Source organism: Columba livia, chromosome 19, assembly GCF_036013475.1.
Source record: "Columba livia isolate bColLiv1 breed racing homer chromosome 19, bColLiv1.pat.W.v2, whole genome shotgun sequence".
Taxonomy (NCBI): domain Eukaryota; kingdom Metazoa; phylum Chordata; class Aves; order Columbiformes; family Columbidae; genus Columba; species Columba livia.
In genome coordinates, this window is record NC_088620.1 from 356777 (window position 1) to 370495 (window position 13719).

General features: G+C 49.2%; 1 long non-coding RNA gene across 11 annotated transcripts in view; it reads left to right on the forward strand.

Moving 5' to 3' along the window:
• LOC102084005 (uncharacterized) overlaps positions 1-13719 on the forward strand; it is a 60197-nt gene that overhangs the window by 20160 nt on the left and 26318 nt on the right. For 8 of the 11 annotated variants that reach the window (XR_272521.3, XR_010467130.1, XR_010467134.1 and 5 more), the window contains exon 3: positions 8737-8868. This is a non-coding gene — a long non-coding RNA (uncharacterized LOC102084005). Of the gene's footprint in view, positions 1-7693; positions 7772-7828; positions 8652-8736; positions 8869-13719 lie in introns of those variants that run through there. The other 3 variants (XR_010467126.1, XR_010467127.1, XR_010467132.1) reach the window with 2 other exon arrangements.

The window sequence follows — 13719 nt, forward strand, 5'->3', positions numbered from 1 at the left end:
AGGACAAAACGTTGTAGAGGGTTTGCAATAAGAATGGCTTCTGGCAAACAAATACCATGTCTCAGCTCACTCAGAGGTGACAGCCGGCTCTGCTACCCCTTCCTTGTCCTGGTCCACGGGAATAGGAAGTCTTTAGGAATTTTACATAAGAGTTGGCTTTTATTGAATTTGCTTAAACTCTATGCCAGTAGTTCCTCACAGTGAGAATGCCGACAGACTTATCTCTAGTTAGATAAAGGAATTCAGTGAGGAATTGCCCTCTAAGAATGGTTTATGCTGCAGGAGCTTAGTTGTGCCAGGACTGGATTAGGAAATGACAGATGCAACTGTAAGGCCCTGTCTCCTGTGCTCCCGTGATTAGATCAGGCTGCAACCTTGCGATACGAAAAATGGAATCAGTTTGAACCTCTAAAGCTTTTGGAGACAACTTTAGAATGTAAATGGACTATAATCAGCACTGCCGCAGTGTGGAGACAGCCGCCTGTCTCTGAGGAGGGTGTCGAGCCGGCTGTGCTCGGCTGCAGCGCAGCAGCTCCCGGGGGACGCGGGCGCTGGAGGCCCGGGCTCCATCAGCCGCCTCTGCGCTGGGGCGCGGGGGCCGCGGGCGCTGGAGGCCCGGGCTCCATCAGCCACCTCTGCGGGCGGGGCGCGGGGCCGTGTCTGGGGCAGCACCCAGCGCGACGTGGGAGTGCTGAGCTCTGCTCACCATCTCATTGCTGTAACGGAAATTCATACTGGTTTTCTTGTGTAAACAGCAACAGCATGGATGTCCTTGGTCTTGTTAAACTGAGTTTGCCTCTGTAAGATGTGTCCGTGGTTCTGCTGCAGCTCGGAGTGCCCGTGCCCGCTCCATGCTTTTCTGTTTCCTTGCGACCTCCTGTTACCCTGCTCTTCCCTTCTCTCTCCTGCCCCCTGTGTTTCTGGTCCGTGCCAGCCCGTATAAAAGCCCAGAGAGGAGAAACACTCTCCGCTCTCTTTCCATGCGCTGGTAAACCTCTTCCTGAGGCTGCGCAACCCTTTGGAAGCACACAAGGTACATTTCATACTTTCCAGGTACAGTGCATGAAAATTCTGCTAAGTAAACACTATAAAGTAGGTTTTGAGAAAATATTAGTCACCATTATGCAATTCCAAAACCAAAACCACAAATAAAGTGCTAGTATATTTTGTTTTATTGGTTGTGACTGCAAATACTGTGTACACAAAGGAAACCTTTGAAAACCAACCAGCCTGCGATTGTATGCATCTGACTCTTACAAGGCAATTTGTCTGGTAATCTCGGTGTTAATTTTTTTCATCTGGAATACACAGCTGATCCACCGGATGGTGTTTTCTGTAATACAGCTGAAAAATCCACACAAGGTGATTTTATTTTTTCTTCTGATTAGCTTATTCTCTTTTTTTTCTGCAATCTTACCTGCTCTTCTTTTTTGTATTTGCTGTTAAGTATAGTGGAAATAATGTTTTCTACCCTGTCTTTTCACTTCAGAGCTTTCAAAGTAAACGTAAGCAATGTGTACTCCACTGAAAAAAAACATACGAAGCATCTAAATCCTAATTTTTCAGGCCTGCCAGAGCTGCATCTGTTTAAACACGTTGCTTGTCTGCATGTGTACGGTACAGGAAGCTGGAGCGCTTTTCAGAACTGCCTGCAGTTGTCTCTTTTTTATCCTTCTCTTTCTCAAAACAATTTTAAATCTACAAGGAAGGGCAGCGGAGGTCGCGGTTCCTGACCCACTGCTGAACTGAGGCTGCCTGTACCGTCTTTTTGATGCTCCGACCGGGTCACTGAACTGGGGTTGTTATTGGCTCCCTGTGTCTGTGCGGCACAGCCTATCCCAAACAATTTCTAAATTACCACTGGCATGATCCTGTCAGGAAGGACAGTAGCTGGGAACGTCTAGACACAGCTCCCCTGGTGCGCGGAGCCCGCGCCGGGGCGGGAGGGGGCCGGGACACCCGGCTCGTGCCCCGCACTTTGCTCCCCGCGGTTTGTGCCCCACAGTTTGCTCCCCACGGTTTGCTCCCCACGGTTTGCTCCCCACGGTTTGCACCCCACAGTTTGCACCCCACGGTTTGCTCCCCACGGTTTGCTCCCCACAGTTTGCTCCCCACGGTTTGTGCCCCACAGTTTGCTCCCCACGGTTTGCTCCCCACGGTTTGCTCCCCACGGTTTGCACCCCACAGTTTGCTCCCCACGGTTTGCTCCCCACGGTTTGCTCCCCACAGTTTGCTCCCCACGGTTTGCTCCCCACGGTTTGCACCCCACGGTTTGCTCCCCACGGTTTGCACCCCACGGTTTGCACCCCACGGTTTGCTCCCCACGGTTTGCACCCCACGGTTTGCACCCCACGGTTTGCTCCCCACAGTTTGCTCCCCACGGTTTGCACCCCACGGTTTGCTCCCCACAGTTTGCTCCCCACGGTTTGCACCCCACGGTTTGCACCCCACAGTTTGCTCCCCACGGTTTGCTCCCCACGGTTTGCTCCCCACAGTTTGCACCCCACGGTTTGCACCCCACGGTTTGCTCCTGGGGGTGGCCAAAGAATTTAAGATAAGGAAATCTACAACTGGGGGAATTTTTAACTGCTTTATTGCTTTCCATAGATTCTAAAGCCAGCTGTCTGCTTTTATGAGCTCTTTAAATCACACATCACATTATCTCTGAGCTTCAGCTGCACTAAACTGTCCCCGAATTTGTGCTGATTCTCCTTGACTTTATTATGTAGAAATTAACACTGAGGTACGATTTTAGGGCTGTATCAAAGGATTCTCACTGTTCCGCAACGCTGCGGCACTTTGCGGCGCGGGTCGGCCGTCCTGTCCCGCGCAAGGCAGAGGGGTCCCGGGGGCCTTTGAGCGCCCTTTTCCCTGCTCCTCCCCCTGACAGGGCAGAACTGCTAGAGAAAAGAGATTAAATCCACTTCCTAACCTTTCCAGCCCGGTGTCTGTGTGCTCACCTCGGGTTTCATTGGGTTCGTTTAGGAAGTTTCATCCAGAAGGTGCTGGCAACTTACTTAATAATGATATATCAAAAATTATTAATTTTGTAATTCACACATTAATAAATACCTTATTATTTAGAATAACGATACAGTCATTTTGAACTTTATTCTGCAGCATATTTTAAACAGAAAAATGCCCTGATCAGTTGGGTTAGTTTGCATCTAGTATTAAACTTTCACCCAGATTTGAAACAAATCTGTAACAGAATTTTGAAATAGGAATGATTAATTTTAATTGTATTTTTGAGGAGAAAACGCCACGTGTTTCTTTGAAAGCAGCTGGGTGGCTGTTATTTCCCGCGGGAGGAGCGGAGCTGTGTGAAAGCGGGGTGACAGTCACCGCCTTCCAAAGGGACAGCTTTCTTGCTCTTCCACCTGGCCCCACCGCCACACTGTTCTGCAGCATGTGTGAGCTAATCTGCGTGTCAGTAGGAAAAAGACTTTGCAGACACTTTTCCCACTATTTTATTTCTTAAATGCACACTTCATTTATATTTATAGTGTAAAAGATACAATTATAGCACCTGAGACAGTAGAACTCCGGCTCCATCGCAGCTGGGCGCACAGGGAGAGCTCGACACAGAGCGATGAGGACGTCAGCTTGCTTCAAATGGAGCGACAACTTTGTTTATCGCACCTGTTGTAAAGCTCATTTGCTCACCGGGTTAAACATGAGTGTCCTCTTTGTCACTGAGCAGAAAGCGGCCTAATACAGCTACAGCCAAATTTGCAGCATGAATTACTTTACACTGCAGTTGTTAGTTATATGGAATTTAATAACAAAAGGAAAACAACCCAGAGAGATGACACTGCATGTGCTAATTAGCTTTTGAAGGTATCAGTGGCGTTAGGGAAATGACAGTCCGTGCCTTGCTCCCAGCCGTAATCCTTCAGGTAAGCAGTTATCACACTTGTGCCCAAGCCACGCGCAGAGGATCGCGTGTGGATTTGTAGGAGAGGTGCTGCCGTTTGCCCTCGGGAGCGCGGGAGCTGGGCGTCCCCTTGGCTGGCAGGTGACCCTCTGGGCTGCCCTCTGCTGTGCCCGCGGGCTGGCGCCCCGGGGCTTGCGCTGGCTGAGCTGCCTGCGCCCGGCCTGCGCTGGTGGGGGCAGCGGGCGGAGCGGCGCCAGGCCCGGCCTTCGTCTGCTGGGCTGGGCTTTGCAGCACGGGCAGCACTGTAGGTCAGTGTATCTGCATCTCTTTTTCTTACATCCTGTAATAACTGTGTAGCAAACATTTTTTTAAAGTTGCATTTGCCTGTGAATAATCCTATTTAAGAGTCTTTCTCATGAACTCAAGTGCATCTTTGTATGACAACAGATCCCATTGCAGAGGATGCAAGAAAAATCGGTCTGCTTCCCTTAAGGCAAATGTTTGCAGAGAAGTATGTTGCTCAGCTGTGACCTGCCTGTTGCTGCTTCAGCCTGCTAAGGCTGGGCTGTCAGTGCATGTGAAAATAAGGGGTGTTGTTGAGGGCCGTCCCGCTCACCCCGACAGGCTCTCCGGTGTGGCTGGGCCCCGAGGCGCCCGACAGCCTGTGCTGTGGGCTGCTCACCCACCGCCCTCTCAGACCGCCCAAACCTTGTGGATAAACCAAGTGGCAAAGTGCAGTTGGACAGGCTGAGCCAGCACAGACACGGAGGGGTGGGCGCCGAGGGCGCGGGGCCGGTGGGACCGCGGGCGCACAGGGAGCTCCCGGCAGGGCCGCCCAGAGCGGAGCGTTAAACCTGCGTTTGCTGAAGTACTGTGCAAACCAAAACCACTTTGAGAAGTGGAACTAAACCTGCTGTTCTTCCCTTCACGATCTTCTTTTTCTCTTTTCACTCACGTCTCTAATACGTATTCAGAAGTAACCGGAGATACAGCAGGTTCTGTGTGGATCACTCTCCATTGAGTACAAAAGAGTCAACTTCAGCGGACAGTGCATTTTAAACGTGTTCTCTCTCGGTGCTGCTGTTTCGCAGATCAATCAGCGTTCTGATTAGACGATTTTCAGAGCATCCAGATTCTCAATTATCAGCATTCGGAAGCATTAAAACAGCACATTTAATTTCTAAAAACAGAAAGAATCTCATCTATTAATTTACTGGGGGCGGGAGAGCAATAACATAGACAGAGTTACAGCCCTGAAGAGTTCTATGTTGTGCTTTAGTCTCTCCAACAAGGTATATAAAATGTTTTGTCTCTCAGTCTCCAATCTGAATTTAATATTCACTCCTATTGAATCAGATTCTTCAAAGTCTGCAATAAGCTGATTCTTTGTTCATTTTAACAGGAGTGAACTTAATTTTTCAGGTTACAAAGGAGCTTATGATAAGTAGTTGTGAAGTTAAATAGAAAACCCAGGGAGCAATATTTATGAAGAAACGTGGCCAAATGCGTTTAAAATGCGGAATATTCAGGACCCTGCTAACAAGTAACCTCTTCTGTTCCCTGGTTAGCTGCAGCAGCTGCTTTCCAGTTCACAGGTACGGTGTCAGCAGCAGAGCATTTGTTTGGTGACAAAGGAATATAAGTTGCCGTGGAGATTTTTAATTAACTCTTCTCGTGTAGCTCTGCCTGCTTATCATTTCAGATTTTGGATATTGTTCTTCAGAAATGTCTTCTTAATCTCCTCAAATTAGCATTTCAGCAAAACAGTGTTTCCATAATGCACCGCTCATTCCACCTTTTTTTAAAGGAACAGTTAGTATTTACTGTAATATCCTAAAAAGGGAACCTGCACGGCTTCGGCAACTAAAGCAAATGAGAACTCTGACTGTGAACAAGAGAAGCCGTGGTGCTGACTTTCCTGCCTTTAATCAGACTAAGATCCTTCTTAATCACTTCTTATGATTTGTTCTTGTCAATAAGCTAAGGTGATTAGATAATTTGGTGAGGAATTTGGATTACTCAGACTCATTTATTTAATGCAGTAACATTAATTTAGCAAATAACCTTGCAGAATCTATTAAACTTGCTCGTTGCCATTTTAGAATGGCTGATTCTCTCAAGCAAGGGAGTAAAGATGCATTTTTACATATGTAAATAGAGGGGATCCAGCTGGAGGAGGCAGAGGGTGCTGCTGCAGCAGCCAGAAGACGTCCCCCTTGCTGTTCTTTTCAGAAGTGTGGAACGTGCCGCCACAGGACCCTTAGCGCCGTTGAACCAGCAGTGGGTTTTAGGGGCTGGTTTGGGGGTTTTTTCATCCGAATTATAAATGTCATAACTGCTTCCAAGAATATAGAATCGGAAGCCTTTTCTGCCCTGAAAATGGAGGGATGAGTTGAAGCAAATATGATTTACAGATACAGGTTAATGCCATAAGCTAGAGGGAGCTCCACCACAACGAAATACACAGGTTCGGCTTCATTTATCAATGTGCTTTCCTGGCTTTGTCTGCTTCTGAACATAAAGGACCCAGTTTTATTGCAGATATTATCTACACCATTCTGTGATATGAATGTTATTGTTTAAACTGTTGCTGAGACGTCGAACAGCTGAAACCCTTCACCAGCACCATATTTATGCCAAACCGTTTGATAAATACACAGCTCTTTTTGTTCGCCATCACTGCCTTTGTCTTCATCTTAATGCTCAGCCATCTTTAAAGAAAACGCGCCGTCGGTAAACGCGGAGCACAGGTGGGCGTGCGGAGCGCATCTCGTACGCGAGCTCTGCGGGCCCGTGTCCGCCGGCTGGGCGAGAGCTCCGGACCCGCCTCTGCAGGCGCCGCTGTCCCGGCTCAGCTGTTCCACGGCGCGCTTTCAAGGTGGTTTACACCACGGGCTCGTCCTGCCGCCAGCCTGCTGTGTTCCCGCGTGGGCTGAAGAGGGATGGGCAAGGTGGGCTCAGGATGGCCTGCTCTGCAGGAAGAGGGCCGTTACGACGGGAACGGCAGTAGTCTGTTTGCTTCTGTCGAGCGTCTCAGAGACAAAGTAATCCATTAAAAGTCCCAGTAATTCTACAGTGAGCTTGTTACCCATTTTATAGTATTGGCTGAAGGACAGGATTTGTCCGCTATTATTATTAGACACAATTTCTGTATAATAATGATTTTTAGTTTGTTCGCATCCCCGCCTCACCCCTGGGTGCTGAGATTTCCTGCCCGCGCTCGAGGTCCTTCTTTCTTACCTCCTGGCCCTTGATCTCAGCAGATGGTATTGCTCTAGTCGTGGAGATAGTAAGAAAGCACCTAATATCTTCTCATTGATTTCTGTTAATGAAATACCACTTCGCAGAGAAAGCAAAAGCTGAAACCATCAAGGCTGGGTTGTGGCTGTGTGCGTGAACTTTATTTTTGTCTATATTGGGTGTGTAATTCATAGTGAATCATTTACTAAATGAATTTGGCCTCTTTTCTGTTTGTGGAATGCCCACAAACAAATTATGACCTCATTCCACTTTTTAGAAATTATGTTATTGTTTTCTTCTGTGAATTTAAAAAGCTTTAAAACGTAATAGACGAGCTCCCTTGTCCCTCTCCATTAGCCCAGCGGTGGGGCACCGTGGTGTCCTGTCAGCAAACAGCAGCGAATTTAAGATGGGTTTCCCAGGGTGCTGCACGGAACCCTTGGGTGTTTGTGGGCGCGGACCCGCGGCAGAGCGCGGCCCCTGTGCCGCACAGCACGTACCTGCCGACAGCACGCAGGGATTCGTCTGAACGTTATTTATTTTCTGCTTTTAATGTTTCTTCTCCGGCTTCTGAAGAGTGAACGAGAACAGCAGGACGTCTTCATTTCCCATTTCTTGTGGGAGACAGGGACTAAGTTCTGCTCCTGTTATAAGGTATGGTAAACTTCCTGAGTTATTCCTTACACATAGGTATATGGTTGTGCAGCATTTTTGATGCCTCTGTGTTTTAAAAAAGAAGCCTGAACGCACGAATATGTGGGGAAAGCTAGAAGTGTATGAGACCAAAACACTGAAGTTTTCTATGAAGCAGAAAAAAAAATTGCTGCTCACGCAGGCACAGAGTCCTGTTCCCAGGAAAGGGAGTTGGCCGAAATTGTCATGGAAAGTCTGTGGTGACTTTTCTGAGGTGATTAAAAGAAAGAAAATTAAAAGAGGACTGAATTTTGCCTTGAGCCTCTCATGTTGGACGTACCACCTCTGTACCTCTGTACCAGCCCCCCGCAGGGTGAAGCTCAAGTGTCGCGTTGCGCTGCGTGTCCCAGGAGAGCAGCCCCGCTGCCTGCGCAGGTGCCGCACGGCACGGAGAAGGGGCCTCCCTGCAGCGTGCGGAGCAGCCCGCCCGCGTTTGCAGTCGGGGCTGTTAGGCTCCATCTCGTGAAGATCCTCAGCAAGAGCAGTGGCCTCACAGGGCCGGGTCCAGGTCTTTGTAAACATATCATCTAACAAGTCTGTCCAGAGACACTTAATAACGTTATCGTCATCGTCACATGCTGTGCACATGTCTGTGACACTACAGAAGACTACCGTGTATAGTTAAATTGCAGTTCCATTTTGTACCGTATTCAGGAAAGAGGCTTTTGAGGCCAGATCCAGAAGATACATGTAGCAGATCCATTTTGTGTTACAGGTTTATTGTCAATATAGGAAAGAAATAAAGACCTGCCATGGCTTGTCAGGAGTATCAGTTCAGAAACCGAGGTGCAAAACGTACAATGCAGATGTAGAGTCTGTCGTCCTGTGTCAGAGGAGCAAGGTGTCCCTGACAGCTTTTCCGCCTCTGTTTTCGCTGTCTCATTGCAAGTTTTACATTATTTACTGATAGAAGTCTCTTTTTCCAGGGGAATTGCTTTCTGCAATGCCACCGAGTCAGCTGCCTGCAAGCAAAAGGGACAGGCATGTGTTCCTCGTCCAGGTGTTGTTTGGTGTTGTTATGACCCTGTGCACCCACAGTTGCTGGAAACATGGCAGAGGTGAGTAAACTAGAAATTTCTGGATGTCCTGCTTCTCACAGGGTGTTTGCAGGAGAGCTGCGTGCCTCACTGGCCGTTCCTGCGTGACCTGTTGTCCTCACTGTGCTGTGGGTCCCGCCCCAGGTACTCTGATCAGCGGGGTGAAGCTCCTGCGCGCTCGGGGGGCTCGGCTGGGCTGGCAGAGTCCAGATGGGCTCCTGTGTGCCGGTGCTGGCTCCGAATCCGATAGTTACAGATGTGTCTATTGGTCAGTGATGCTTTCATTTCTAATTGAAAACACTATCTTCAAAAAATGTTGTTTTATTTGGGCATCTTGTTCATGGAAGGTGCAGAGCCTCTGTTGCGGTACCTTTATGGCATGCTGTTTCTCCGTGATGCGTTCATTATACAAGGGCTCTGTCCCGCGAAAGCAGAGAAACGTCGGTGCGTGGCTGATGTCGCACCAAAGCTGTGGAACGCTCCCTGTCTCCGTAACCGTGGCGCAGCTGTGTGTGGTTCGAGGTTTTACCTCTGGCGTCTTCAGTCACCTGGGAAAGAGATTCCAGCTGTGTGAAACTTTGCTACTCAGTGAGGAGGTAAAAATGAGCATATTTGCAAACGCCAGCTGTTCTGGGAGGGGGCAGGCGTTGTTACAGGGAAGGTCGGATCCTGCCCACCTTGTTCCGTGGCTCTGGGCGGGTCTCGGCCCGGGTCCCAGCGCGGTTCTGCTCAGACGGGCGGTGCTGCAGCCCCGGTCCCGGCGGCAGGGGGTGCAGGTTTCAGCAGGGATGGCGGCGGCCGCGGGGCCGGTCTGTACCGCCGCCTCGCGGGGATCAGGTCTTCACCTTGGGGGGTTGGCGGAAAGACGATTATCTGGTTCAGTGGGCTCCTGCGCGGGCCCTGGGTGAGTGGCAGACACTGCTCCATAAGCACGCAAGAAATGTGTATCCTTCTGAGAACCCTGACTACAGAACTGGCATTAATTTACAGGTCAGGACATTTGTTTCCAGCAAAATGCCTGAACTTGTTTCTTAAAGGATTTTAATTTCTGTAACACAAAAGCAAAGTACTTAATAGTTTGTAAATATCCCCAGAGATCACACAGAGAAAAGGACTTCTTTTGAAAGTGTTTTTTCTTTCCCTCTCACGACTTGAAATGAACTTTCCAATGTAGATACTGTAAGAAAAATGGGTTTGGCCAAAAGTGTCAAAATGGAACTTGTGCTTTCGCAGCAAAGCGGGGCTGCTTACGGGTGTTACCGACGTCCGTCCTGAGGCTGCGCAGTCATTCCTCAAAAATAGAATAGAAAGGCAGAAAGTGATTTCTAAGCTCTGTACCGATGATAATCACTAAAGCCTTTTATCTGAGACGTTCTCTTGATTTTTTTTCTTTATTTGCTGTTTAATATTGACTGTTTAATTATTAAGAAGTTCTTACTGGTTTTATGAACAAACATGCAAGAAGCAGTTAGAATTGGTTATCAAAGCCATGGCTTTGGTGTCACGGTTTTGGATGGCTGGGGGAAGCAATAGTCTGAAAGGCTTTCTAAAAGGTAATTTTAGATTGAGCTGTTTGACAATCCTCAGGTTGTTTTCTGCGTTTGCTGAAAAGTCCTGCTCAACACCTTTGTGAACGGCCCTAAAACAAGAAAAGGAGCTTTTAAACTGTGTTTGTTTCTTTGGCATATATGATACTGCCTTTGCTTTCTGATACGACCACTTGGGATGCAGCCTCCTGGTGCAGGTTTCCTGTCACACTGGCACCTAGCAGGTTGCCATAGTGACAGACGTAAGAAACATTACTTCAGAAATGTTGGTTCATACAGTTAAAGTGCATTTTGAAAAAGGGTCAAATTTCAAGTTACTCCCTGTGTTCTGTGTAGGAATAAGCAGAATTATTGGCTTCTACTAATCGCAGTGTTTGAAGCTGCCGTGCCCAGCACGCGCTCGCAAGGACGTGCAGTGAACTGTGCGCTTCCAGCACCTTTCGGTGAAGCGGCCGGCGTGCGTCTCTTTCTCTGCAGTACGTGCACAAGCACACTTGGCTTCTTTGCTACGTTCAGAACTGCCTCGGCTTTCAGGCAGACTGGGAAGTGCTAAGTCACTGCCGCCTTAGATGCGCTGTATCTTTTATTTATAAAGGGCATCTTACTTCAGACTCCATCGATTTTGTTCACATTAATGTAGAAGAGACACAGAGGGGGACATCTGGGGAGATTTCTGAGGTATTCCTGGCTATGTTGTGTTCCAACAAATTAATCAAATAACAAGCATTTCGTGAGCGCTCGCAGCCTGTGCTGGGCGGTCTCTCAGATCTAAGACGGGCTTCCCACGTGCGCACGAAGCCTGTGGAGACTCAAGCGGCAAAGCTGCTCAGCATCCTCTGCCCCGCAGCGCACAGCCGGGCTGTCCGCACCCCACCTCTCCCTGGCCAAACCTACCCCACCGCTTTGCCTAGTAAATGGGATTAAAGGGTGCACTGGCCAGGGAGGAGCTGGGGCACAGCTTAGAAACAGGTGGATTGAAGGTTTGCAGGAGGAATGTTCAGCTCCCGAGAGCCGTCTGGCCACAGGGCTCCCTCCCCTGCGAGGGTCCCAGCGGGGGCAGCTGCCGGGGACAGGCAGCGCCAGCAGCGCTGGCGCCAGCCAGGGAAAGGCTTTCTTCAGCAGGGTCGGAAAGGCCTGAAGTGCTTCAGTTCAAGTATTTGAAACTGTACATTGAAGATGATGGGCTGGTTCTGTGCATCCACCCGAGCGGCAGCTGCACTGCGGCGCACCTGGTGCAGGGAGTCACGGGTACGGAGAAAAGTTTGCAACAAAGCTTGCAACAAAGCCTGTGGAAGAAAACCTGTATCAGGAGTTAGAGGAGCTTGCTGTGAAGAGCAAAGGCTTTGGCATTAGGAAAAGTTAGGATCCCTAGTTGAGGATCTAAGTCTTAAGCTTAAGTGAAACTGTGCCCTGGCTTTTCTCAGGTGTGGGAAATAGGCTGAAAGGAAGCAAAATGTAACAGCCTTTATGTCTGATGGTATTCTGGATACCCTCATGCAAACATTGTCTTTTATTTCCTTATATCCCTGCATGAAACCACACACTTGTGGTTTGCTGTGTAATTAGTTTTGGTGCTGAGAGAAGACAAGAGAACTTCTTGTTAGATGGATTAAAGGGATCTGTGCTCTACAGCGTTTGAGTGACAAGAACCGTGTCAGACCAGTCTGCTGTCAAGTGGAAGAAGTGGCAGCGCAGCCTGAGCGAGACCTTCTCCCGCCTGCGTGGCAGAGGCGGCGCCAGCTGGCCCTGGCGAGGAGCAGCCGCGGGTGACGGGGTCACAACAGCTGCGGCAGAGCCGGCACGACTCGGTCCTGAAAGCAAACAGCCCGGTTCCTCTTTGGCTTGGTTGAAGGTCTCCTGCTGGGACTTGTATCTTCCTCCCAGGAGAATCAGAAAATGTTCTCAGGTCTAAAAAGGGGCTGGGGAGGAGGTTGGCACCAGCTCTGGACAAGTATTTGCTAGGTTGCAGCCACCGTTTTGGAGCAGTGTTTACATGCAGTGTGCAGAAACAGTAATTCTTGTAGAGTAAAAAGCGATGGAAAGTGAAATGTGATGAGAAAAACAGAGCTCCTTTGCCTGTGGCACAGTGTCAGTGTGTCTGAAACCCAGCCTTCAGCAGCAGAGGAAGGAGCGAGAGATTCCCTTTTAGTTTTCAGTTCCCAGGAGTTCTTCTAACACCAGATGTTGGCACAGCTGGTACCATGGGAGACTGACCACGCGCAGAGCTTGTGCGTGCGCTGTTCAGCCCCTCGCAAGTACCCTGTGGTTGTGGACAGCTCAGTGATGCTCTACCTCGATTTCTTAATCCTGCTTGTTTCATTAAGATTGTTGTCCAAAATAGCTGGTTCCCAGCTTCACAGACTCTAACAGCGTTCCGGCAGTGTCACATTTATTCAAGATCCAAATCCTTGGGGTGCTGCAGAAGTAAGCTGGTGATGAACGAGTGTTCCAGATTTGGATTCATAGAATTCATTCCATGCTGGTATAAAATGGATATGGGCCCCATAAGCCGTCAGCCCGGCACCCGCGCGGGCAGAGCAGGGGCTGGGCTGGGCACAGGAGCTCCCGGGGCGCCGGCGCCGCACCTCCCCGGTCCCGGTGCCCAGGGCCCCCTGCGCGCCCCCCCCGCGCACATATGCAACTGCAGGCACAGGCGACCGTGTCAAATATGCGTCCGTGGCTATAAAAGCATCGGCCGTGCTCAGGCTGCAGATGTGCCCTGACTGCATCTGCCCACGTGTGCCAGGTACCTTGTGTTCTGCAGATCCTTGTGATCTTTACCTGTTGTGCATCATCTTGTACCCAGACTGTCGGCTCTTCAGGGTAGATAGTGTTGATGCAACATCAGTATAGCCGCAGCTGAGAAGGGTCGTGTGCGGCTGAAAGATGTGTGCCAAAGCAACGAGGAAATGGTTGTGAAATGCATCAAGAGTAATAGGGCAAGAAGGGCAAAGAAAGCGATTTAAATGCTCTAAAGAAGAATGAACAGCTGTGTAATACTGATGCAGGAGACGGGGAAATAAATCATTTGGTGATGATCAGCAAAATAATGGCATGAAAATAACCAGCAGCGTGACCACAAAACCAGACATGTGCAGAGGGTGAGGCGCAACATCGCAGCATCACAGCCCTCCGATCAATAGTAAGAGTGTTGAAGCTGAGAACTGCATGCAAAGCTGTCAGGGCACACACAAGCCATAAAATCTACGGCCTTTGGTACAAAGTGACAATTGTCTTTCTCTCTCTCTCTCTCTCCTGTTTTTTTTACACCTTACTCTATGACTCTGAAATGTGGACAAGTTAGTACAAGAACATCAGAGGGACC